Source organism: Camellia sinensis, chromosome 6 (assembly GCF_055761805.1).
Source record: "Camellia sinensis isolate YWXY chromosome 6, ASM5576180v1, whole genome shotgun sequence".
Classification (NCBI taxonomy): domain Eukaryota; kingdom Viridiplantae; phylum Streptophyta; class Magnoliopsida; order Ericales; family Theaceae; genus Camellia; species Camellia sinensis.
In genome coordinates, this window is record NC_138966.1 from 83054733 (window position 1) to 83081269 (window position 26537).

Genomic DNA, 26537 nt, shown 5'->3' on the forward strand with positions numbered 1-26537 from the left:
CGTCGGCGACGACTTGTCTTTACTGCCGAGATGGGCCGCCCAAAACCAGTTGCAAAAGATCTTCTGGCCAGCATTCCATCATCTGTTGACGATCAGCGTGCACAAACCTTTCCTCCACCGAAGCCAAAAAGAATAAAAAAGGCCTAACCAAAGGCCAAGGTAGCTCAGGTTGAGTCTGAAGACACTCTGCCTATTTCAAAGTTGGCTGAGAGTGATAAATCTCAGCCTTCTGTTGGGAAGAGGTGCTCTGAGTCTCAACCATCAGAATTCCAACAACCAAAAAAGCCGAGGTCTTCTTCCGCAACAACTTCGGGATCAAAAAAGCCCGATGCCCCCTGGGCCCCCACAATTACTTTGGAAGACAAGCCTGTCATGGCAAGTGATAGTGCCGATGATATAAACGTCGGCGTCGCACTCAATACTGCCTTGCTTTTTCCAGACGACTTGGAGCGAAACGCTCAATATAGTGAATATGAGAACTATGCTCTAATGCTTCAGCACTCTGTTCAGGTAAATGTTTTCTATTTGGTATTTTTCCTCTTTCCTTCCCTTTTATTTTATATTTTGAGTGTTCTCTAACACCTCTGTTTTCTTTCAAGCCATCCAGCATGCCCACTCATTTTCAATGCAGTCTTTTGAGAATCGGGAAAGGCTTGTTGAGATGAAAAGGGAGTTCTCTTCCCTCCAAAACACCAACAAAGGTCTTCAATTGAAGATGAAAAAATTGGAGGACCAAGCCGAGGCTGCAATAAAAGCCTAGACCAATGCCGAAGAGAAGTTTGAGGCCACTGAAGCCATCAGGAAAGTGGCTGAGTCTCAAAAGAGAGAAGCAGAAGAAAAAATGGCCCAGGCTAAAAAAGAGCTTCAGGAGGCTCTAGCCACCAAGGACGCCGAAATATAAGAAGCTGATGAAAAGGCATATGCCCAAGGCATGGCCGACGTCACTGATGCTTACGAACAGCAAGTGAAGGAGGCATGCAACAAGGGTTTTACCCTTGGTTAGATGTCCCTTCTGAAGAAACTTAACATCCTAGAGGACTCGCCATTAAGAAAACCTAATGCCATTCCTCTGCCATTTCCTCCAATTCAACCTCCAAACCAAGACGTCAGCGAATCCGAATCCAAGGAAAATGATGAGGATGAGGATCGGGCCTTGGTGAGAAAATCCAAGGATGCTGATGAGACCAAGTCCCCTCCTCAGAATGAGCAAGTCTTAGACTTGACTCAGGATGAGAAAGGTGATGAGGTTCCCATAGAAGCTGTTCCCGAGAATGCACCAGCCGACATCTCCTCTACGGACAAGAATGTTGAAGAAACTCTGCAAGAAATTGATGCCGAGATAGCGGCAGATAAGGCTGCTGGGATGTCTTTTCAACCAGCATCTGATCTTCAATTTCAACCAACGGATGGAGAGGAGTCTTAGCTTCATTTTTTTTCTTTTGCTTATTTGTATTTTGTTGCTTCTTTATCTTTTGGAACAATGTATGCTTTTTGTATGGCCGATGTGCCCTTTTCTTGGTGAATGAATATAACTTTTCTTTTCTAAGTGCTTGCACTCCTGTCTTTTCTTTTTTGTCTTTGCATGATTCTATACTTAGAATATTCTGCATATGTATACTCTTCTTCCTTTGTATAACCTTCTCGGGGTGACACACCTCGGTTATGCTAACCAATGATCTACCTCGGTAAGTTCTTGTCTTTGGTTTAACTTTAACTTGTAAATTGCTACAAATTTCAACAAGTGAAGATAAACAATCATCTCAGCTTAACTTCAACTTGTAAATTGCTATAAATTTCAACAAGCGTTAAGCATTACTTTGGTTTAACTTCAACTTGTAAATTGTTACAAATTTCAACAAGTGAAGATAAACAATTATCTCGGCTTAACTTCAACTTGTAAATTACTACAAATTTCAACAAGCGTTAAGCATTACTTTGGTTTAACTTCAACTTGTAAATTGCTACAAATTTCAGCAAGTGAAGATAAACAATGATCTCGGCTTAACTTCAACTTGCAAATTGCTACAAATTTCAACAAGCGTTAAGCATTACTTTGGTTTAACTTCAACTTGTAAATTGCTACAAATTTCAATAAGTGAAGATAAACAATTATCTCGGCTTAACTTCAACTTGTAAATTGCTATAAATTTCAACAAGCGTTAAGCATTACTTCGGTTTAACTTCAACTTGTAAATTGCTACAAATTTCAACAAGTTAAGATAAACAATTATCTCGGCTTAACTTCAACTTGTAAATTGCTACAAATTTCAACAAGCGTTAAGCATTACTGTCTTCTCTCTGCCCCCAATGTGAACCTGAGTTCCACTTGGGTTCTCATTGTTCAGAAACAATCATTATGAATCTTTTATCAATTTACAAGTCTTTTGAGAACTCTGCTAAAATTTTATTGATTATGTCGGTAAAAAATAACAAGGAACATTTAATGATAGAAAAATTTCAAATTACAAGTATTCTAGGGTCTTGGCAATGCTTTGCCCTCATTGTCTTCAAGTCGGTATGCTCTATTGCCCAATACCGAAGTGATTCTGTAGGGCCCTTCCCAGTTTGGGCCAAGCTTGCCCTCTCTGGGATCCTTCTTGTTGCCAACAACTTTTCTTAGAACTAGGTCGCTGACCTGAAAATCCCTTGGATTGACCTTCTTATTGTAAGCTCTAGCAAGCTGCTGCTGGTACACTGCGAGCTGAATTGCAGCTTTCTGCCTTCTTTCTTCTAAGAGATCCAAATCTTGAGCTAGAAGTATGTCATTGGTCCCATTCTCTACTCCCTAGGATGCCGATCTCTAGTGGAATGACTGCTTCTGTGCCGTAAGCCATGGCAAAGGGGGTTTCCCTTGTTGATCTTCTCGGCATAGTCCGATATGCCCAGAGTATATTGGGCAACTCGTCTACCCATTTTCCTTTTGCCGCCTGCAGTCTCTTCTTTATCTCGTCCAGAATTACTTTGTTGGATGCTTCTGCTTGCCCATTGCTTTGGGAAAAACTTGGTGTTGAAAAGTAATTCTTTATCTTGAATTTCGCACAGAAGTTCTTGATAAGTTTGCTGTCAAACTGCGTTCCGTTGTCGGCAACTATTGCTCTTGGAATGCCAAATCTGGTGATGATGTTTCTCCATATGAAATTCTTGACATCCACATCTCGGATTTTGGCAAGAGGTTCTGCTTCTATCCACTTCGTGAAGTAATCTGTTGCTACCAGTAAGTACTTCATTTGCCCAGTTGCTTGGGGCAACTGCCCAATGAGATCCATGCCCTATTGGGCAAATGGCCATGGACTGGATACAGGGTTCAAGTTAGCAACTGGCTGGTGTATCAAAGGTGCGAACCTTTGGCATTGTTCACACTTCTTCACGTAGGCTTCTGCATCTTTTTGCATGTAGGGCCACCAATACCCCTGGGTAATGGCCTTGTGAGCTAGTGATCTGCCCCCAGCGTGGCTTCCAGAAATCCCTTCATGAATTTCGTATAGAAAATCTTCAACCTGCAAAGGGTGTACGCACCTTAAAAGGGGTCCAGTGAAGGACCTTCTGTAGAGATGTCCGTCTGCTGTTAGATTGAATCTTGCCGACTTCAATCTGACCTTGTGTGCCTCCTTATGGTCTTCTGACAGCTTTCCCTCTTTTAGGAATGCAACAATTGCATCCATTCAGCTTGGTCCCAAGTCCACACACATTGCTTCTTGCTCTGTGATCAGCTGTTCTATGCTCGGGCTTGATAGATAGTCAATCATTATTGTTCTTATTTTTCCAGTTTGCATTGAGCTTGCCAAGTTGGCCAACGCGTCGGCGTGGTTGTTATCATCTCGGCTGACTTGAAGAAGTCGGCAGTTGTGAAACAAGGCTGCCAGCCTGATGACTTCCTTTGCGTATGCCGACATCCTCTCATCTCGGGTTGTAAACTCTCCTGTTGTTTGATTTACTATAAGTTGTGAATCACAAAAAATTATTACCTCATCTGCTTCTGCTTCCACTGCTAGCTTTAGTCCTGCAATCAGTGCTTCGTATTCTGCCTCATTGTTTGAGGCCTTGAACTCCAATCGAATAGACTGTTCCAATATCTCCCCATCAGGAGATATTAACACTACTCCTGCCCCCACTCCTTGCCGGTTTGAACTCCCATCGACAAACAGGCGAAAGGAGTCGCCGATGTAAATGCTACAGGGTCTGAGTTTTTCCTTTCCTTGTTCTTTTGTCTTTGGCTGGGCTTCTCCTTGTTTGCTTGGACATCGTTCATCTTGGCTCAAGGGAGTCCATTGTTTGATGGATTCTGGCGTGAATTCGGCTACGAAGTCGACCAAAACTTGGCCCTTAATTGCTGTTCTCAGCCTGAACTCCAGGTCGTACTGTCCCAAGGCCACTGCCCATCTTGCTATTCTTCCAGTTAAGTCTCCTTGTTGTAACAAAAACTTCAGTGGGTGCTCTGTTAGCACTATAATCTTGTGCACTTGAAAGTAATGGTTCAACTTCTTTGAGGCCATTACTAAGGCCAGTATTAATCTCTCCAGTGGTAGGTACCTTGTTTCTGCATCGGCCAAGGTTTTGCTTGCATAATAAACTGTCCTTTGCTCCCCCTTTTCCTCTCGAATTAGCACTGCACTTACTGCGTGTTCTGAAACTGCCAAATACAAAAACCGTTCTTCTCCAGGTTCAGGTATCGAGAGGACTGGGGCCGTGGTCAGATACTTTTTTAGGTCGGCCAAAGCGGCCTCACATTCCTCAGTCCATAGGAAGTCCGTAGCCTTCTTCACCAGGTTGAAGAAAGGTTTACATTTGTCTGAACTCCTGCTGATGAATCTGTTTAGGGCTGCAGCCCTTCCAATTAGCATCTGCACCTGTTTTGCCGACGTTAGACTCTTCAACTCTTGGATGGCCTTGATTTGATCTGGGCTGGCCTCAATGCCCTTTCTTGTTACCAAGTACCCCAGAAACTTACCTGATCCAACTCCAAACGCGCACTTTGATGCGTTGAGTCGGAGCTGGTATGTTTTGAGTATATCAAAGACCTCTTTTAGGTCGACAAGATGACCCTTAGGTTCCTTGGTCTTCACGACCATGTCGTCGATGTAGACTTCTACTGTTCGGCCAATCAGGTGTTTGAACATTTTGGTTACCAGCCTTTGGTAAGTTGCTCCTGTGTTTTTTAACCCGAAAGGCATTACTCTGTAACAGTACAGGCCTTTTGGAGTGATGAATGCGGTTTTTTCTTCGTCTGGGGGGTACATGGCGATCTGATGGTACCCCCTGTAGGCGTCCAGAAAACTCATTCTTCCATGCCCTGAAGTGGCATCTACTAGCTGGTCAATTTTGGGCAGTGGAAAGCTGTCTTTGGGACAGGCTTTGTTGAGGCTGGTAAAGTCTACGCAGACCCTCTATTTACCGTTCTTCTTCTTTACCACTACTGTATTGGATAGCCACGTTGGGTAGTGTACTTCTCTAATGGCCCTGGCCTCTAGAAGTCTAACTACTTCTTCTTCTACTGCTTCGACGTGTATCAACGTCGGTCTTCTGGCTCGCTGAATTACAGGTTTGGCCGATTTGTCAACATTTAGTTTGTGGCAAGTGACCTCGGGGTCAATGCCAGGCATTTCGTAAGGTGTCCAAGCGAACACCTCAATATTTGCTTTTAAAAAAGTCTCCAACTCTTTTTCTTCTTCTTCGGCTAAGCCCGAGCCGAGAAGAAAGAAGCGTTCTTCATCCCCATCTTGGAAGAGGATTTTCTTTAGCGCCTCTTCGCTTTTCTCGGTTGGTTCTTTGCCGACGTCTTCTAGGACTTCCACATCCTCATCTTTAATTGCTGCATTTTCTGGCTCTCAAATGTTGCAGGTGGATTTCATTGCTGTTATGGAGCAATTCTTTGCCTGCAGTTGATCTCCTCTGACTTCTTTAATCCCATGCTCTGTTGGGAACCGTAGTAGTTGATGCAACGTTAAGGGAACTGCCCCAATTGTATGCAACCATGGCCTTCCCAAGATGATGTTGTATGGCGAAGGTGTGTCAATCACCATGAATTCTATCCTGATCTTCTTAGTGCCAGCTTGTACTTCCAAGCTTGTTGCGTCCAGTGGCCATGTCGGCGTTCCATTGAAGCCGACCATCGGGCCATTGGATTGCTCCAAGTCATCAGGATGAAGGCCCAGCTCTTTGTAACATCTAACATATATGATGTCGCAAGAGCTGCCTTGATTAATCAGGATGCGTTTCACTTGGCACTCCCCAACCTGGAGGGATACTACCAAGGCATCATTATGTGGATGCTGGACCATCTCTAGGTCGGCTTCAGTGAAGGCTATCGTCGGTCCCTGGCATTCTTCAGGCCGAGGTCTTTTATGTCCGACCTGGTTCACGTGCTGTAGGTGTTTTACCTTCTATGTCTCCCATCGTATGTCATTTTCGTTCACTTTTGAGTGAATTACATTAACCACCTATGGTCCTCCTACCTGTGGTTGCTGAGCTGGGGGAGGTGGAGCTGCTGGTGCTTGAGGCAATCTTGCCTGTTCTTCTCTAGTCCTGGCCTCATCAATAAGGTCCCTCAGATGTCCTTGCCTTACCAAGTCTTCGAAGTATGCTTTTAGGGCTCTGCAGCCCTAAGTTGGGTGCCCTTCTTCATTGTGGTAAGCACAACGCCTACCGACGTTTCTTCTCATGAATTCCCCTGGTGTTCTTGTCGGTCCTCTAAAATAGGGTTGGTTTCGTATTTGATCCAAGACTTTGTGGATCGGGACTTGGAATATAGTCGTTACTGCCTGTTTAGCCCTCAATTCCGTTTCTTGTTTGGTCGGTCCATTGTTACCTCGGCTTCGCTTCGGCGAGCCGTTTCCTTTCTCCTGCTTTGTTTTTTTATTTCCCGACGTATCCTCCTCGGCTCTGGCATACTTCTCGATTCTCGCCATGAGTTCTTCCATGCTTTTTGGCAATGTCTTTGCCAAAGACTTCCGTAGTGGGCAGTCATTTTTCAGGCCGTTCTTGAAAGACACGACTGCTACCTCTTGGTTGCATTCGGGTATTCGATTGAACACCTCGTAGTACCTTTTTGCGTAGGCCCTAAGGCCTTCATCCTTGGTGATTTTTAAAGCCATCAATGCGTCGACCCTCAAGGGCTGTAATTTATTTGTCACAAACTTGGCCACAAACATCTCAGCCAGGCCTTCCCAAGTCTTTACGCTTCCCTTCGGTAGTTTATGGAACCAATCTGATGCAATTTCCCCGAAGGATGAGGGGAATACTTTGTAGAGCAACGGCTCGTTCCCACTATATAATGCCATTGAATTCAGGTATAGTCCAACGTGAAAGTTGGGATTTGACTTACCATCATATATTTGGAATCTCGGCATACTGAATCTCTTTGGTGCTTCAAATTTGCCTAGTTCCACCGAGAATGGTGTCTTCGGCTTAACCGGGGAAGTTACCTCGGCTTCAGCATTCTGTTGTTTCCTCTTGAGGTAATCTCTCAAGTCTTTTTTACTCCTCCCTGGAGCTCAGCTATCTTTGGACTTTAATCTTTTTGACACACTACTTTCAGCCTCGTGGTGGGTTCGTTTTGATCTCTCTCCATGTGTTGTGTCAAAGCAGAGCGCCTGCCCTTGAACATGTCGATGTTCTTTGGGCTCTGGGTCCTTCGTGTGATACGTTCTTCGAGACTCCTCTCGTCTCGACTCCTCTCGTCCGACTTCCCTAGAAGGTCGGTGAGAGTGCCTTTCGCTCCTGGTGTGCTGAGGGATTTCGGGGATTGTTCTTCTTCTTCCCTTCTGGGTATTAGTTGTTGGCATCGGCGTATCCTGCAGCGGGTATGGTGGCTGCATGACATTGTTTTGCATCATGAAGTTGACGACCGACTGTAGGTCTGCTAACTTGTTTGCCAATTCTTTTACTTCCTCATCCCTCCGTAGGCATCTATCCCTCCATACCTGAAGGTTATCTTCGTTATAGTACTTGCCTTGGTCTGTCCTCTTCAAAGTGTCGCCCTCCTGGCCGACGTCTTTCTCTCCGTGACCTTGGTCATGAGTTTCTGCATTATGGTTGTCTCCTTCAACGTCAAGGTCAATTGGTCTGCCACTCCCAGCAGGAGTGTCGGCCCCAATGTTTTCTTTCTGTCCGTTACTGGCCATCTATTCTTCTAAGTTCCCACAAACGGCGCCAAATTGTGTACGTGATTTTCTGATCACACTGCCCATTTAGTAATCAACTAGAGAGCACCGGCAGAATAGATGGCTTCAACTAACCTGTAACAGAAAGAAAAGGCTCTGGCGGTGGCTTTTCCACCCGGGGGCACTCCGACGATCAAGTCAGTATATCTCTCAAAGATAATCAAGTGCTAAACTCACTACTCAAAGCATAAAATTGCCTACCTTAGACCCACGGGGGTGCCTCTCTTTTATAATTTACTTAATCCTAATCCCACCAGAAGCCAGACTTCCATGGACTCCAATTAAGTACTTACTTTGGACTCTTCAAGAGATAAAGATAAACTCTCTAAGAGCTTTATCCTTATCTTTGGCTAAGTTTCCTCTTCATTCTAGGACTCTTGTCCCTTATCTCTTATCCGCTTATCTCAGATTCCGATATCTTCGGAGATAACCTCGGCCTTGCCGAGATCACCTCAGCGTCATGACCAGGACACGTGGCACCTCAACTGACACGTCGGTGTCACCTTGCCACGTGTTGGTACTCAGAAAATATATCCCCACACAGACAATATAATTGGTTGAATCAAGCTTCGTAGGAACAAAAGCATTCAGGTTTGAAATTAAGAGTGTAAGATTTGCAGGTAAAGAAGAACTTGAAGGTATAGGGTCCGAAGAAGCCATAGAAATATCTCCAAATATCTCCAAGGATCTCTACTCGCAGGAGCTTAGGGCTCTAATACCATAAAGAAAATTTGATCTTCTTATTCAACAATAAGATAGAATTACAGAACACATATTTATAGAGATAAGCTATCTCTTAACTACAACTCCTAACCTTCTAACCTAACCATAACTACAATGTAACTCTAGTTCTAACAAACTAACTACCAAACTAACAACTTGTAACTTCTAGCTGAGCTGCACTGCAACTCATGCGGCTGCTGTCTTGTATCAAGTATAAGCTGTTGCAGCTGAGGAGCTTTGGTGTAGCTGAGAAGATGAGTGAAGAGCTGAGTCATCTTGAGCCTTATGCTTAACAGTAACTATTTTAGGTGGATTCGGAAAAAAAAATTAAAAAAAAAAGAAGATAAGTTGAGATAAAAATGATATATTTTAGTAGAGAAATTCTATAAAACACACCGCAAAAAAAATGTCTATCATATGTCGTAGTTATGATTTTTGTGGTCTTTAGTCATGATACATTTGTAGTGTTGAATATGACTTAGTTATAACTTCTTTTGATTGTTATTTTGATTATGAAAAAAGAGGCCTTTGGTTATTCATAAAGTAATGACTAGTTATGACTCATTCTGATATTAGTTATGATTATATATATATATATAATTGAAGATGTGTTGCTTAGTTATAATTTATATAGTAGTCATTTTAGTTATGAATAAAAATACTTTGGTTATAAAAATTTATAATATCAATACCATAAAATCATGACTTGTATATGGTACATCCCTTTAAGAGGTGTATAATAGAATGACTCATTTTAATAAATTCATTGTAATTAGAAGAAAATTTTATAATAAAGGAACTATTACAATTTTAAAAAGAGATATTATCATAATTTTATAAAAAATATATATGATATAATCTATATATAGGAATACTAATATAATTATCAAAACTTCATAGCCATATGCCCCCTGGTCCTACACTGCCTCTGCCACTTGATAGTAATATGTCTCAATATTTAAAGCAATATAAAACTAGTCGAGTCATCCCATGTATCTGAGGGATCTTATTCGAAAACTCTAATAATTTTCCTAAATGAGGGTCAGCCTACTTGAAGTTAGATTTTTCTCATCCTTTTTGTTTTCTTTCATTTCTTATCCTTCTGCTCTATTAAAAAATATAAACAATTCTATTTTCTTAGGCTTAATAATGTTAGACAATTTTCACTATATTTAAATTAATTAATTTTGTTTAGGTACTAAACGACAAACAGAATATAAAAAAAAAAATAAGAAAAGAGAGTGAATGTTTGATTACAAAAATCAAACTAGAATTAAAATAAAATAAATAAAGACAGATTTTTATTTTGTTACAAAATAAAATTAAAATCTGATTTAAATAAATAAAAACAAACAGAAAATAAATTAATTTACTCAATTAATTTCTTGAACAAAATTCTGATCAAGTCTAGTGTTCGATACTGTGTCCTTAAGACAGATTCGTCCTCTCTACGGTGCTTTCAAAATACAGACGTCTATCTCCCAAGATAAAATGATCAATCAACGAATAAATGCAGCATTACAATTTATTCATACAATAACACACTAAGTGTATATACTCTCTCACAAAAAACTAATGCCGCAATATGAAGAGAATAAAAGCAGAATTATTTTGGAACGAAAATAGTGAATGAAACATCAAATGAGGGCTAGTTTATTTATAGATGTAATGGCATCCTTATATTTTGAATTGAACAGCTAGCATACCTATTTGAACAGGTACTGAACTTGTTGGGTTTGAATTGGTACTGTTTGGACAGATACCGAATCTGTTTGAATTTGAAAATTAAACAGATTTGAAATTTGTTCGAGTGGAACAGATTTGGTTTGGACAGAATTTCTGAAGAGGTGCATTACAAAATTTGAATTTAATTTTCAACCAAAATTTTGAAATAAAAATGGACAGATTTTATTTCAAAACAAAATCAACTCAAATGTTTTTTGCCCAAAAAGATTAGTATTGGGCCGGACAAGCCTAACCCAGCCTCACACCATGCACTCGCGCCCAAGCCCAGGCCCAGCCCGCCCGCTCAACTGGACGACGGTGGCATGCGCGTGGTTATTTTTTAGTCCAATGGGTCTAGCCTATTTTGCCCATAACCTCCATCTCTACAAAACTTGGGTACCCCTTGGGGCACACCCTAAGTTCCAATCCTATGCCTTATAAATCCACTCAAAACTTCCCACTAAATCAATGTGGGACAAGCTATTTTTCAAACCTTTAAGGATTTTTCACCAAAACTCCATTTCCATGGAGCACAATTTAGCTTCAATTTCTCATTCACTCGATAATGGTTTTGAGCAACCAAATATACCACGTGAATCACAACACGGCATAGAACGCGTTACCACTTAGACCTACCAAATTTGGCATACAGGTCCTATCTAAATAATAGACCAAAATTAGGAAAAATTCTTTTTTTACCCAGAATTTCCAAACCATTTCTAACAAATAATGTATAAATAAGATGATAGATTAATGATTAGAAAATATATGAAAGAGAGTGTTACTTTAAATATTCTAATTAATTGACACATCGTTGAGTTTGAAAAGCGAATACAATTTTTAAACTTAAATAGCAATGTTTTATTCTATTTTAAATTGTTTTAAACCAAGGAATTGGTATCCTTTATGTTTTAAAATATAAAATTAATCATGAAATGATTTTAAGCTAAACCATTATGTAGTCACCCTAACTTCGATCTATATAAAAATAAAAAATAAAAAAAAATTAAATTTAAAATTTAAATATTTATTTTTTTCTCTAGATTTTAGTGTAACTATTAAATTTTTAATTTTTCTATTTAGACCGCCTAATTTTAATAATTAAGCTAATGTAGCATTGTTGAGAATACTACATCAACTGATCCAAAGCCACTCACAACTGCAGCTGCAGCCACACCAGCTCAGCCACTTATCAGTTTCAAAGTCAATTAGAGTAGATGTTATTAGTGAGCATATAATATGATTGTAGTCAATCAATGAAAGAGTTTTGACCTTCTTCATGGTATCAAAGCGATAAGCTCTTGCAAGCAAAGATCAATAGCCAATCTATCTTCTTCTTCTTCGATTCCTTTGAATCTCACATTGTTGATCTCAAATTTGTCTTCATTTATCACTATAAAGCTTGATTCAACTAATTTTGTGATCTAGAAAAGTCAACTACAAAACATCTTCACAACAATGCCGAAATTACCAGCGATGGAAGATCTAGATCTGTCAAAGACAACGTGGCAAAGCTTAGTGAATGTGTACCATCCTGATGTACTTTGATCGGCGACGGTGGAAGTCAGAGATGTGTTTCAATTTGGAGTAACACAAACTCTACTCTCGTTCATGTTAAAAAACTGATGAAGACACTACCGTCGAATCTAGATCCAAATCTAACCTTCTCCGATCCAAATCTTGCTCTGTCTCTCTCTCTCTCTCTTAGATCGATCTAAACAAATGGTCTCAGATATAAGATTTATTTATTATAGTTATTGTAATTGTTGTTGTTAACGATGACAACAACGATGATGATGATATGAGATTTGAATTTTTTATAAAAAGATTGCAACTTATAAGGAGAGAGAGAGAGAGAGAGACAGAGAGAGAAGAGATATTTGAATATATAGAATTGGTTTGTTTTGGTATTTCAACCAATACCAAAAAAAATTGAATAAAGATTTTTTCAACAAATAAAGAGAAAAAAGAGGTGGAGAGAGAAATAGATAGATAGATAGAGAGAGAGAGAGAGAGAGAGAGAGAAAAGATAACTGTGTAACGCCCTGAAATAAATACAATAAACCATCCATAATGATTATTAAATGACAATATAAATCAGAGTATAATATTCTTTCATTACATAAGATGCAGTTGTACAAGAGAGGTGACACATGCGAATATACATTCATAAGTCTTAACCCTGAATCTATACCATGTGTCAACAATCAAATATGAAATAGAAGTTAAATAGATAATAGAAATACCTTGAAGGCCATAACTTTCCAAGATTGTACTTGGTTATATCAAAATGGATTTAAATCCAACACAAATAAAGCCCTAGGTTTATACAAAATAATAACAAGAAGTAAACAAAATGAAGATCGTGCTCCAATCCTCTCAAGCTACTGCCTTGGCAGAGGTATCTTACCAACACCTGAAAATGATTTTCCCATATAGGGTGAGACAAAACCTAGTAGAGATAATCTAACACAATATATGAATCTTAACAAAGACATAATGTTTTATGCACATACAATGTCCTTATCAAAACGTTTTATCTTTCTTTCCCAAAGTCATGCCATGCTCAGTTTATATCACAATTCTCAAATCATCTTCTTTACAATAGAAAACATGAGGGAATTTTCAACTGGTACAACCTTTCGCGGATATTTCGTCCGCGGGAAACCGTCAAACGGTACCCATGTATACGTAGCTTATACAAGCACTACTATTGCCATTTTATGAATATTTCATCTGTGGGAATCAGCACCCATGTATATGTGCGTTTTTCGGGATTTTCACCTTGGACACACAGGCTAACTTAATTTGGTGATACACACTTCTTTCCCACGTTCACCCATTTTTTCTCAAAATCATATATATTTGCAATGTATTAAATAAACAATAATGTTCAATGTACATGGATGAGAAATTAGTTTTACGCAATTTCTATAACAATCATAGCTATCCTTCATCGACAGTCCAACACAGATATTTCTAAATAGATATAACAATCATGTTGCAGACCCGCATTTCACCCCACCCGCACCATCCCCCCACACACGTAGGGGTTGGTCATTGGTGAAGAAAAAAAATAAAAAATAAAAAATAAAAATTCAACCAATCAGCACCCACTAGGGGTGCTGGGGGTCTCCCCTAGTGGGGGTCCCAATCTTTACGCATATATATAAAATCTCTAATACATATAAACTTTCCAAATTTCAAGGTGAGTGATAATACATATTCAACTCTACCATCCATATCAATATCCCTCCGATTTCATATTTTCAACATCAATTTCATTTATTTATACATAATAAATATTTGAAACATTTAGGATAAACTCCCCTCCTTTTTTTTTTTTTTCCAAATTCCATTCCAAGTATCAAATCAATGATTTTATCATAACTCAACCTCATTTTCTATCCCACAACCATTTTTAATACACTCATTTGAAAACCCCTATTTTGATTTTAAATCAAAACCCTAGGTTTGTTCAAAATCCTCCAAAACCACAAGATTGTTTATGAAAAACAAATAGCTAAGTTAAAAATCATAAAAGAATGTAAAATATCCTTACCTCAAAGCTAGAAGACCAAGAAGAGAGTAGAGAAACCTTAAGGAAGCCGAAATCCAACTCTATTTGGATAAGAACGAAACTTCAAGTGAGCTCTACCTTTTTAACAAAGGGAGTAGAGTGGAGAAATGTGCAGATCTTGGTGTATTGGTAGAGAGAGTGTGTGTTCTAGAGAGAGGAGCTCTAGATTTAGGGTTTTGAAATGTTTTAGAGAGAGATAGAGAGATGAAAAAGTGATATAAAAAGTGACTCTTACGAACTGATATACGCATAGTTCGCTCGAGCGCAAAAAGTGACGCTCGAGCGTCCAAACACAAAAATGATTGCCGCTCGAGCACAGGAAGTAATGCTCGAGCGTAGAATACATGCTCCCAATAGTTTTACAGACAAAAGACAATCACTGCTCGAGCACAATAATGGCTGCTTGAGCGCAAGATCGCTCGCGCGTATGAAACGCCGCTCAAGCGTAGAATACACTCTCTTAGTAGTTTTGTAGGCTTACAAAAGTACTTAGAGTTTACAAAAACCACTCGAGCGTAAGAAGTGACGCTCGATTGTAAGAGCAAAATTCTGGGCAACATGGTTTTTGAAAAACAATGTACCAACTAGTTCCAAACACAATTGATACATCCCGATAGCCAAACTCAAGAAGGGAAAAGAATATAAGACAAGAACAACAATACAAAATCACGAAACCCGAATCCAGAATATCAAATGGGTCGGGTCTCAAACTAGAATCGCTATAAACTGGATAGAGGAACAAATAAAGAGAGAAAGTTTAAAAATGGTGTGAATTTGAATATATAGAAAAAAATAGATTATAAAAATTCAACAGATAGATTAAAAAAATTCAACAGATAAAAATAATTTGAATAGATATTCAAAAAATTTGAACATATAAGTAAAAAAAATTAAATAGATAGAAAATAATTTGAACATATAGTCAAAAAAAGTCAACAGATAAAAAAAACCAAAAGATAAATTAAGATGTAAAATTAAAAACAAAATGTTCTCCTAAAATAACAAAAGGACTTCTCACCAAACTATTTCATAAAAGGTGAACTTCTCACTAACAAAAAAATATCCACTTGACTTAATACATTATACCCTCGTTAGATTGGATTTATTAGCAATCTCTAAAAATATTTACTTTAAAAAAAATAAAAATAAAGTTCAAATAAAGTTTATATATATATATATATATACTAGTATATCACCCGTGCTATGTACATGATAAAATTTAAAAGAATTACTTATAATTATGTCAAATATATTTTTAAATTGTTAGCATAAAATGTTCATAATTATAAAAGAAAATATTGACATTTCATAATTGAAGTATAATAAAAATCAAAATTAATCACATTTCTTCGAAATCTTAAGAATCCATTTTTTCGGTTCCAATATACCAACTTTTGTGATATAGGATTCATACTAAACCTAGATAAACATGCCAACATATATGAGTGAGAGGATTATACTGTTATATAGCAATTCTGGTTTAAACCCGAACCATTTGATGTTTTGGATCCGAGTTTTATTGTTATATATAGTTGTTTATGTCGTATTCCATCTTACACTTCATTGAGTTTGGTTATTGTTGTGTTTTGGTTTCGTTTGGAACATCTTAGGAGTTAGTTTTACAAAATGGTTGTTGTCCAGATTTTGGCTTCTTCGCTCGAGCGACACTTTGTGCACTTGAGCAGTCTGTGTGAACTTTCAGTACTCTTGTAGGTCTGCAAAGATACTGGAAGTTGGTATTCTTCGCTCAAGCAATCCTTCTTGCGCTTGAGTGATGCTCCCTCAAGCAGTGCTTCTTGTGCTCGAGCGTGGGTCTTCTGTCTGCAAAATTTCTAGGAGTTTGTATTCTTCGCTCGAGCGAAAATTTTTTTTGCTCAAGCGCGTCTAGATGCTTGAGTAACACATCTTGCTTTCGAGCGACCTGCACGTATATCAATTCGTAAAGTCACTTTTCCACTTGTCTCTCTCTCTCTCTCTCTAAACTTTTCAAAACCCTATTTTCTATCACTCTCTCTCTAAAACTCATTGATTTCACTCAAATACACCTAGATCCATCGACTTTTTCACCCGTGTTCCTTTGTTAAAAAAGTAGAGCTCGACGAGGGTTTCATTAATCGGAGCAAAGTTGGTTTTCGGCATTTTTGAGTTTCCTTCACTCTCTCTCTCGTTTTCTAAGCTTGAGGTAGGGATTCTTCGCACTCTCTATGAGTTTTAACTTAGTTATTTGCTATTTCTAAACAATATTGTGATTTTGGAGATTTTTGAAACCAAATCTAGGGTTTTGGGTTAAAGATCAAAAGAGGGGTTTCCAAATGGATCCTTGGAAATGATTGTGGTGTTAAAAATAAAGTTGAGTCGTGATAAAGTGGTTGATTTTGATACTCGAAATTGATTTTGGAAGAAAAAGAGATTTTGTCCTAAATGTCTTAAATGTTGATTTTATATAAATAATGGAATTGATGTTGAAATTGTAAAATTAGATTGATGTTGATGAGGATGGTGGAGTTGGATATGTATTATCACTCACATATTGAAATTTGAAACGTTTATCTTTATTGATAATTGTTTATCTGTTTAGAAATATCTGTTTTGTGCTATCAATGGAAGATAGCTATAATTGTTGTAAAAATTGCATGAGAATGAGGAGAATTGAAATTATTTTCTCATTCATTTGCATTGAGCATTATCTCACACTTATGCATTGGAAATGTTTATCGTTTTGAGAAAAATGGGTGAATCTGGAAAGTATATATTGTGTTATTGAAATAAGTTGGCCTGAGTATTCATGGTGAAAAGTCCTAAAAATTGCGCGTATACATGGGTACCAATCCCGCGGACGAAATTTCTATGAAATGACAATAGTAGTTTTGTAGAGCCTACATTTACATGGGTATCGATTTACGGTTTCTTACGGATGAAATTTTCGTGAAAGGTTGGAATGATTTTGAGATTTCCCAAAATGTGGCTCATCACCTTGTTTTCTATTGTAAAAGAATTGATTTACGAGTGTGTTATAACCAGGCATTGCACGGTTTTGAAAAAGATATAAAACGTTTTCGGCACGTGCATTGCATATGCATTCACCTTATAACTTTATTAAGATTCATATACTGTGTTGGATTATTTCTACTGGGCTTTGGCTTATCTTATGTGGGAAAACATTTTTCAGGTACCGATGATATGCCTCCGCCAAGGCAATTGCTTGGGAGGACTTGGAGCAAGAGTTTTATTTTTGTGTATTTGTTGTATTTATTTTTGTACAAACCAAGGGTTTTAACTGTACTGTGTTTAAGTCTATTTTGTTGTAATCAAGTGTTGACTTAGAAAACTGTAAGCTCTTACGGTATTTCTTATTTGTTTAACTTTCATCTTATTTCTCTATTATGTAACATATGCTATAAATTTTGGGTTAGACTTGTGAATATATACCTGTATATGTTACTCTTTTGTAATAATAATTGGAACTAATGAAAGATAATTACCTTATCTTTTGTTGTTATGTAATTATCTTGTGTTATTCTGTAATTAATAATACGGATGGTTTATAGTAATTATTTCAGGGCGTTACATGTCATATATAATTGGTTAATAGTATAGTATCTTAACATACACTGTCGAAAATGATTTGTATAATATACAATCACGCTTCGTCTTGTAAAAATGTTATTAAAATAAATCTGAAATGAATATTATAAAAAAAAATATGAAGTAGAATATCATCAGTACAATAATTGAACTGTAAAGTGAAAAAAAGAAAAGAAATAAAGTTAAGTGATATAGAAGCCTCCCTGTTTTGCTCTATTGTGAATGTTTAAAAAATAAATATAGGGTAGAGATTGATTTTTGTTTAATTTATTTTAAGGAATGAATGATTTTATTATAGAAGATGAACAAATAAATTGGAAGGTTAACCTACGATGTTTTTATATTTGATTTTAGGATAGGATCATTTGTTAGGCAATGATTTTTTTAATTCAAAAATTATATGAGAAATTTTATTTATTTATTTTTTAATTCAAAAATTATGTAAAACATGTGAATACTTTATTATTTTTTAAATTATAAAAATAGTGACATGACCATACCCAATCAAAAAATAACAATATGTCAAACCAATTCACTTGATGAAACTACTGCTAGACATAACTACTACAAATTCATAGGGTTGTTTGGTTTACCTTTTGGGCTAAATAATCATAAAAGGATAAAAAAAAAGTCAAAAAATTATAAAAAGACAAAAATCACAAAAAGACAAAAAAAATCACTATTTTAAAGCTGAAAAGCCGAAAAAGCCAATCAAGAATGCCAAACAACCAAAAAAGTCTCAGGTTAAAAAAAATCAAAAAATCAACTAAAAAAGTCATTGTCAAACAAAGGCTAAATAAGAGATATATTTTTTTATTCTACAATGCCACATAATAAGAAATACAACAATGCTAAGGTCTCGTTTGGCAAGTGATTTTTTTAGTCAAAAAGTTACTAAAAAGGTCAAAAAGCCAACAACCTGTACCAAGAAGTCAAAGATTTTCTTTTCTTTCTACTTTTTGCACATCTTTTCGTAGAAAGTTAAAAAGTCATCCCAAACATATTAGTTTTTTTTTACATCATATTTTAGCCAAAAAGTTATTAAAAAAGCTTGTTCTCAAACGAGGCCTAAGTGACTCAAAAAATCATGCATTGAATGGCTCGAAACACCCAAAACGACGTCGTTTTGACACATTCAAGCCATTCGAGTCACATAAATTTAGGTCACCAAATATTTTCCTAAGAAATAATTCACTTATGTAAGAACTTGAAAATAAATATATAAATAAAGGCAAAGAAACTTCACAAACCACTTTGTTTATATTCCAATGAATTAAGAAAAAAAAAACACATACATAAGCATGCGTATATATACATAGAAGAGATATCTCTATAGAATAAATACAAATTAGATGAGAAACCTACCGCAAGTAGAATCCGGATCACCCGTCGCCTTCCCCTGTCGCCCCCAAAACGACGTCGTTTTGGGGGCGAATTTTCAAAAAAAAAAAAACGCAGAGAAGAGACGCAGAGAAGAGGGAGGAAGGAGAGGAAGAGGGAGAGGGAGGAAGGAGGGAGGAGGGAGGAGGAGGAGGAGGAGGCTGCCGCCGTCGTCCCTCGCCGCCGTCGCAGCCGCCGTCGCAGCCGTTGCAGCAGCTCCACCTCGTCGCAGCACCTGCGACCGCCGTCGAGCTCCTCCTCCTCCCCGTCTCCACCTCCTCCTCCTCCTCCCCTGTATTTATGGCCCCCTCCAGTCCGGCCGGCCCTCCTCCTCCTCCTCCCTCCTCCCTCCTCCCTTCCTCTTCCTCTCCTTCCTCCTTTTTCTGCGTTTTTTTTTTTTGAAAATTCGCCCCCAAAACGACGTCGTTTTGGGGCGACAGGGGAAGGCGACCGAAGGTCCGGATTCACCGCAAGTATGACATTTTCAAAGTTAATTATCACATTGTACTCTTTTTTCAAATGAATTAAACCACTTTGTTTATATTGAAATGAATTAAGAAGAAAAACACATACATAAACATACATGTATACACATAGAGAAGAGAGATGAGAGAAGACATAATGATACCTCCGTTCAAATTAAATCAGAAACCTACTGCAAGTTAAGGGTGTAATTTTGGCTCAGCGGTCAGGCTCGGGCCGGGTTGGGCTAGGTCCATATCGAGCCTTGCGGGCTCCTGCCAAAAAATTGGACCGTGCCAGGCCAGTCCACGGTCCATAAAACTAGGCTCAGGGGTATTCGGGCTTTGGGCGGGCTAGTGGGCCAGGCCTCGGGCCGGGCCCATGCCCAGGGGTATTCGGTCTTTGAGCGGGCCAGTAGGCCAGGCCTCGGGCCGAGCCCATGGGCTTGGGTCTGGACTCGGGCTTTTGGGCAGACTTGGCCGGGCCTAAACAATTTTTTTAATTTTTTTAAATTTTTTCTAACAAAATTTTATTGTTTTTAATTAAAAAAAACACTGGGCATCGAGTGGGCCGGCGCGGGCCGGGCTTTTGGGCGGGTCTTGAGCGGGCCGGCCATGGGGCGGGCCAAGCGAGCCTGGTCGGGCTTCAAAACGATGGCTCAGGGCCAGGCCCAAGGCATCGGGCTGGGCTTGGGCTTAGGTCTAAACAGGCCTTAACGGGCCGGACCCACCTTAAGTCGCGGGCGGGCTTCAGGCCGCCAACGGGCCACGGGTCAAAATTACACCCCTATGCAAGTATGATATTTTAAAAGTTAGTCATTATATTGTACTCTTTTTTCAAGCTAAAAGTCCAATGCTAACCTATAGAATTATAATTACGGTGAGAAATAATTTGATTGATTGTAAAATATTTATAATATTAAGGATTGGTTTGGGATGTCCTAAAAAAGTGTACTTTTTGACTTATTGGTGGGTTTGGGTTGGGTTTGATGTGATGTGTTAGAGAGGTGATGTGATTTAAATAAGATGATATGACTTAAATAAGATAGTGACTTTTTGACTTTTTGACTTATTTAGTACATGCCAAACTAGCCCTAAGATTCTCCTTTAAAATACGAAAGGCAAAAGAAAATGACACTCCCATCACTCTGTGACATGCTTTACTTTCTCATCCATCCAAACATGATAATTAAAAAATACAATTATTTAGTCAAAAAAACATAGTCAAGGTACATTTTAAAAGTAAAATAAATTGACTAAAATATTAAAAAAATCACTAAAAATAGATGAAAACTTGAACAAAAATCTCTATGCATTTTTGTTGGAATTTTTAATTTTTTTAGCATTTTAAATTCATCTAATCATAATGCATCTATAAAACAAAGCAAACAAATAAATAAAATATGAAAAAAATTCAATAAATACAATCTAAAAATCCATATAAAAATAATTTATGAGAACTGTAATCCAGACAAAGTAAATTTTGTCAAACCTAGCAATCATTATAGTTATTGCTTTAGCGTTGGATAAATGAGGAGTAACAAATCCAAGATTGCTAGCTGTTTTGGATCTGACATGAGAAGGGGAAGCAGGTTGGTTTTTTAGTGTTTTTTTTTCTTTTTCTTTTTTTTGATTATTTTAATTTAGGGTTAAAAGTTTTTGTTTAGATTAGATTTTTTAGTTATTTTGATTTTTATAACAGAAAAAATAAAATAATTATAATTTAAATATGATATTTAATTGAGAAAGACATGCAGCCATGCTATTTAATTTTTTGTTTTTAATATTCAAAAAGTCCAAAAAATAAAGATGAGTGGAGTTGAAACCACCTATGTAATAGGGTATTTTTTAATTTTAAAAAATAAAAAGTTTAGATTGAAAACTTGGAATTATGAGGAGCGAATTTGTTAGAAATTCTATTTTCCTATATATTTAGATTGGTATACAAATGAATATTACCCAACAAGTCCAATAATAAAATCTCTACATAATTGTCACGTAGACTTAAAGTCAATGTTTATCCAATGGCAAATTATATGCCGGTATGGAAGTAAGTTAATGCCAACATACCAAGTACTTTTCTTTTTTCTTTTTTTTTTTCTTGATTTTTCCCATAAATAGTGTGAATATTGTTACAAGCCGCCAAATAAATTCTCTTATCCAAGAGAACGCACAAAGATGTATCACCTAAACAATCTTTGCAGGTGTTAAAAAAATTATAAATATATTTTGGGTAAATTACGCTGACATTTTTTGAGATTTATATTTATTACAGTTTCCTTCTTATATTTTAAAAATTACATTTTTCTCTTGAGGTTTAAAGTTTCATTACAGATTCTCCGCTCAGCAATTTAATTTTTTTAAATATCATTTTTGCCCTCATTAGGTAAAATGTTTAAAGTAGCATTACTAATTGCCCTCTCAGTCAGTATTAGTTGGGAAAAAAATTCATTAAAAAAAAATAATTGGAAAAAAAATAAATTGAAAAAAAAAATAAATTAAAAAAAATTTTGTTGTTAAAATTTTCAAATTTCTGTTTAAAAATTAACATAAACTCATTTTTTGAATTTACGTTTTTTCCTCAAATTTACAAACTGAGACAACCATTTATAAACCAAAAAAATTATCAAACAAGTTTTGATGATAGTTTTTAAAATTTTTGTAAATATAAATTGAAAACTAAAAACGAAATGATTACCAAATAGGTTTCAGATGGTAAAAATATCGTAAAATTAACAAATAATTAAATAAGTTACTAACGTAAGAAATAACTTATCAAAAGATTCTTAGGCTATATATGGTTTGATTTTTAGAAAAAAAAAATTTAAAAATTAAAAATTAATCTGGTTAAGAAATAAAAAATAAAAAATAATTATCATTTTTATATAATTTTTATCTTTCGAGTGGTTAGAAATAATTTTTTACAAATTAAATTGAAACAGCCGTACGTATATATATAACCTGTCCAAAAATTAAAATGATAATTATTTTTTACCCTTAAATGATAATTATTTTTTATTTTTTATTTCTTAACCAAATTAATTTTTAATTTTCAATTTTTTTTTTCTAAAAACCAAACCATATATAGCCTGAGAATCTTTTAATAAGTCATTTCTTATGTTGGTAATTTATTTAATTATTTATTAATTTTACGACATTTTTACCATCTGAGACCTATTTGGTAACCATTTCGTTTTCAGTTTACAATTTATATTTACAAAATTTTAAAAAACTGTTATAAAAACTTATTTGATAATTTTTTGGGTTTAAAAATGGTTATCTCAGTTTGTAAATTTGAGAAAAAAACGTAAATTCAAAAAATGAGTTTACGTTAGTTTTTAAACAAAAATTTAAAAATTTTACTAACAATTTTTTTTTCAAATAATTTTTTTCCCAACGATTTTTTTTTTAATGAATTTTTTTTCCAACTAATACTAACTGAGGAGGCAATTAGTAATGTTACTTTAAAACTTAGGGAGAGGATTACAATTTCTAAAATGTAAGGAGTGTCAATGTAATTTATCCAATGAAGGTAAAATTGGTATTTAAAAAAATTAAATTGCTGAGAGAAAAATCTGTAATGAAACTTTAAACTTCAAGGAGGGAGATGTAATTTTCAAAAGGTGAGAAGGAGAACTGTAATAAATATAAATCTCAGGGGATGTCAGTGTAATTTACCCATATATTTTTTTGAGATTTATTTAAAATAAATATTGTCTTTTGTGATTTGAAAAATTATAAATATCCTATTATTAGAATTTTTTAATTAATAGAATTAACTGAAAAAATAAAATTCTTACTGCTCTACTATATAATGATAAAATTATCTTTAATTGAAATAAATTTATGATAGCATTAAAAATTATTAATTGACTTGATGTTTTATTAATAAAAAAAGTTATTAGTTATGAAATTAGAAATTTTAAGAAATGTAATGTAATTTATAAAATTATAAATTAAAATGTATTTTAAATAAATTTTAAAAAATATATTTATAATTTATCTTTAAAAAAATTACATAATGGTTAGTTATCTTATATTGTCCATCAGTATTGGTCAAAACAAAAATTATTGGTGGAGTAGATTAGTTGAGGAGAAAGTGCAAAATTATTGAACATATTGCTGTCTCATAAAACCAAAAATGTCATTTGACAGCAAGTGGACCCCATTTTGTCATCAAATATATTGTGAGAGAAGAAGAATAATGGACCAAGAGGCTTACAGATGAATTCATTTGCACTGTTTTTAATTAGGAAGTTTAGGAAGCGATTTGGATAGGAAAAAAAAAATGTATAAAATTAAGTGAAATATAGATATATTTTATTTATATTTTTTTATTTTTTTAATTTTTTTTTTCAAATCTCTTAACGAAATATAATATTAGACATTTGTGTTTAAGGGTTGGTTTGGGAAGTGAGTTAGTTTTTGATTTTTTTTGGACTATTTTAGCCTGGGTTAAAAAGTCTAGTTTGGGAAGAATTTTTTAACTTTTTGACTTTTTTAACTTTTTTTGTGAGAGAAGAGTGTAATGATTATGAGTTAGATGTGATATTTTATTTTTTATGATTAAAATAGTCTACTTTATCTTTTGTAACTAAAATAGTCAAATTAACCCTTCCCAAACGGACCCTTAATAATGCAAAAATATTAATAAATTTATTTATAATGATGGGCTAAGGAAATAAAATTCTCAATTAGTAAGGATATATTATAAATTAAAAGTTAACCTTTATTTTAACATATCTCAAATATTTTCGTTTGTGTTTTGTACCCACCGTGCAATTGGGTGTCTTGTGCAGGTACTACTGCTCACTCACCTCCTGCCTTACACAAGTACGACATGTCAACGGTAAACAGTGAAAACGCCCTGATTCAGTCTGACTGACCTGCGTCCTACGTCCTGCTTTTTGTTTTTATTTTTGTTTTGTTTTGTTTTTGTTTCTATTTCTATTTTGTAAGAGATTAATTGCAAGACAAATTATATCAAATTAAATAATAAAAAATTCTAGATATCAATCAATGTGTTTGGTTTAAATTTTTTAGATTAAATTTTTTGAAAATTGACTTTTTTAATTTTCATATTTTTTTTATTTTTAGTGAATATTTTTTAAATTTTAAACATTTTTTTTTTTACTTTTTTAGATGCGCCTTACTTAAATCTATCTAAAACGTAAAAAATTTGTGAAAAAATATTTTAAAAAATTAATAAATACATAAAAATATAAAAAATGTATTGAATTCTTGTATTTTTTTTTATATTTTTGGTATTTAGTGAAATTTTAAAAGACTTTTTTTACAATTTTTTTACTTTTTAGGTGTATTTATGTTAGGTGTGTCTAAAAAGTAAAAAAATTGTTTAAAATATTAAAAAAATTCAGTAAAAACAAAAAAACACGAAAAATAAGAATGTAGAATTTTTTTGAAAAGTGTTTTTTGAAAAGTGGAAATAAGCAAATTAAATAAAATTATGATTAATGCTTAGGATTTTTTTTTGGAGACTACTTTTTTTTTTGTCTCTCATAATCTTTTTTGGATCTCAATTATTAATGTATGTGTAAGACCTATTTATGTATGTATGGGGCTCATATCTTCAATAGTTGAAATCCAAAGAAAGTTATGGGGGTCTCTGAAAAAAGGAGTCTCAATTATTATTGTAAAATTATTAAGAAATTTATCAAATCACTTGTATGGATGTAAAATTTACACTCATATGAGATTCATGCCCATGTAAGTGTTTGGTAGATTTTTTACCAAAAAATTTGATATCTCTAAAATGATTAGTTTGAATTTTTTTTAAAAAAAAATTTATGCATTTGCTTTAGTTTTAAAATCAGTTTTAGATTTTTTTTAAAAGAGTTCTGAAAGTAAAAAATTTGTTTAGTTATAAATTTTTAAAAATAATTTTTAGAAAATTAAATTCAAAACTTGTTTGGTTGTGAATTTTCAAAATTAATTTTTGAGTTTTTTTGAGTCTTGTGTTTTTTTTTGTTTTGTAATCAAAACTTTTTTACAATCAAATTTGTTTATTTATTTCATATACTTTTTAGATGTATTAATCTATACAATTTTGTTTCACTTGCATTTTTTATTTTTTATGAACATTTTAAAAATTTAGACACTTCTTTTATGGTTTTATATTCACTAAATGTACTACATTTAAAACGTTCCACATTTATAAATTTTTTTTATAAAATTACTGAATAATGAAAAATATACAAAAATAAAAATAAAATTCACCCAATTTAAAAACTAATACAATTTTAATATTTTATTTATTTTTTAAATTTGTTTTTGATTTCATCACATGTTATTTACTGATTAATCTAAAACATAAAAAACTATTTGGGTTTTGAAAACTTATTTGTAGGCTTGGTCAATTGGGTTTTGAAAAACTGTGTGAAAACATCAATCAAACAAGTTTTGGCTTTCAAAACTTGAGTTTGAAAAGAATTTTGAAATATATGTGTTGGCTACATATTTTGTACAAGTTAGTTACAATTCGACACGTGGCAAAGTAAGGATAGTACGGGAAGACTATTCAAATCTTCGATCCTGATCGTACACGTGACAGTTAGTATTGATTGTTACGAGATCTGAGTAGCAGTAGATCAACAAAGAGATACAAGGTGATGTGGCATCAACAGTTACTCACATTTAAATTCAAATTTAGAAAGAAAGCCTAACTGCAAGTGATGGCGTAATGGAGCTAATCTTGAGGCAACATGATCAACGATTATGGAGGAGCAGTTCGACGGTTAGAAATACAGTTCGATGGTCATCCTTGAGCAGTATAACACTACTAGAAAACAGGGCTTTTGAGTCGGCAGCGTGCCGTCGCAAATAGCGTATTTGCCGATGCAAAAACTTTTTGCGACGGCGTTTCGACGGCAACTCAAGGGACGAAAATGGTGGGGTCGCAAAAGT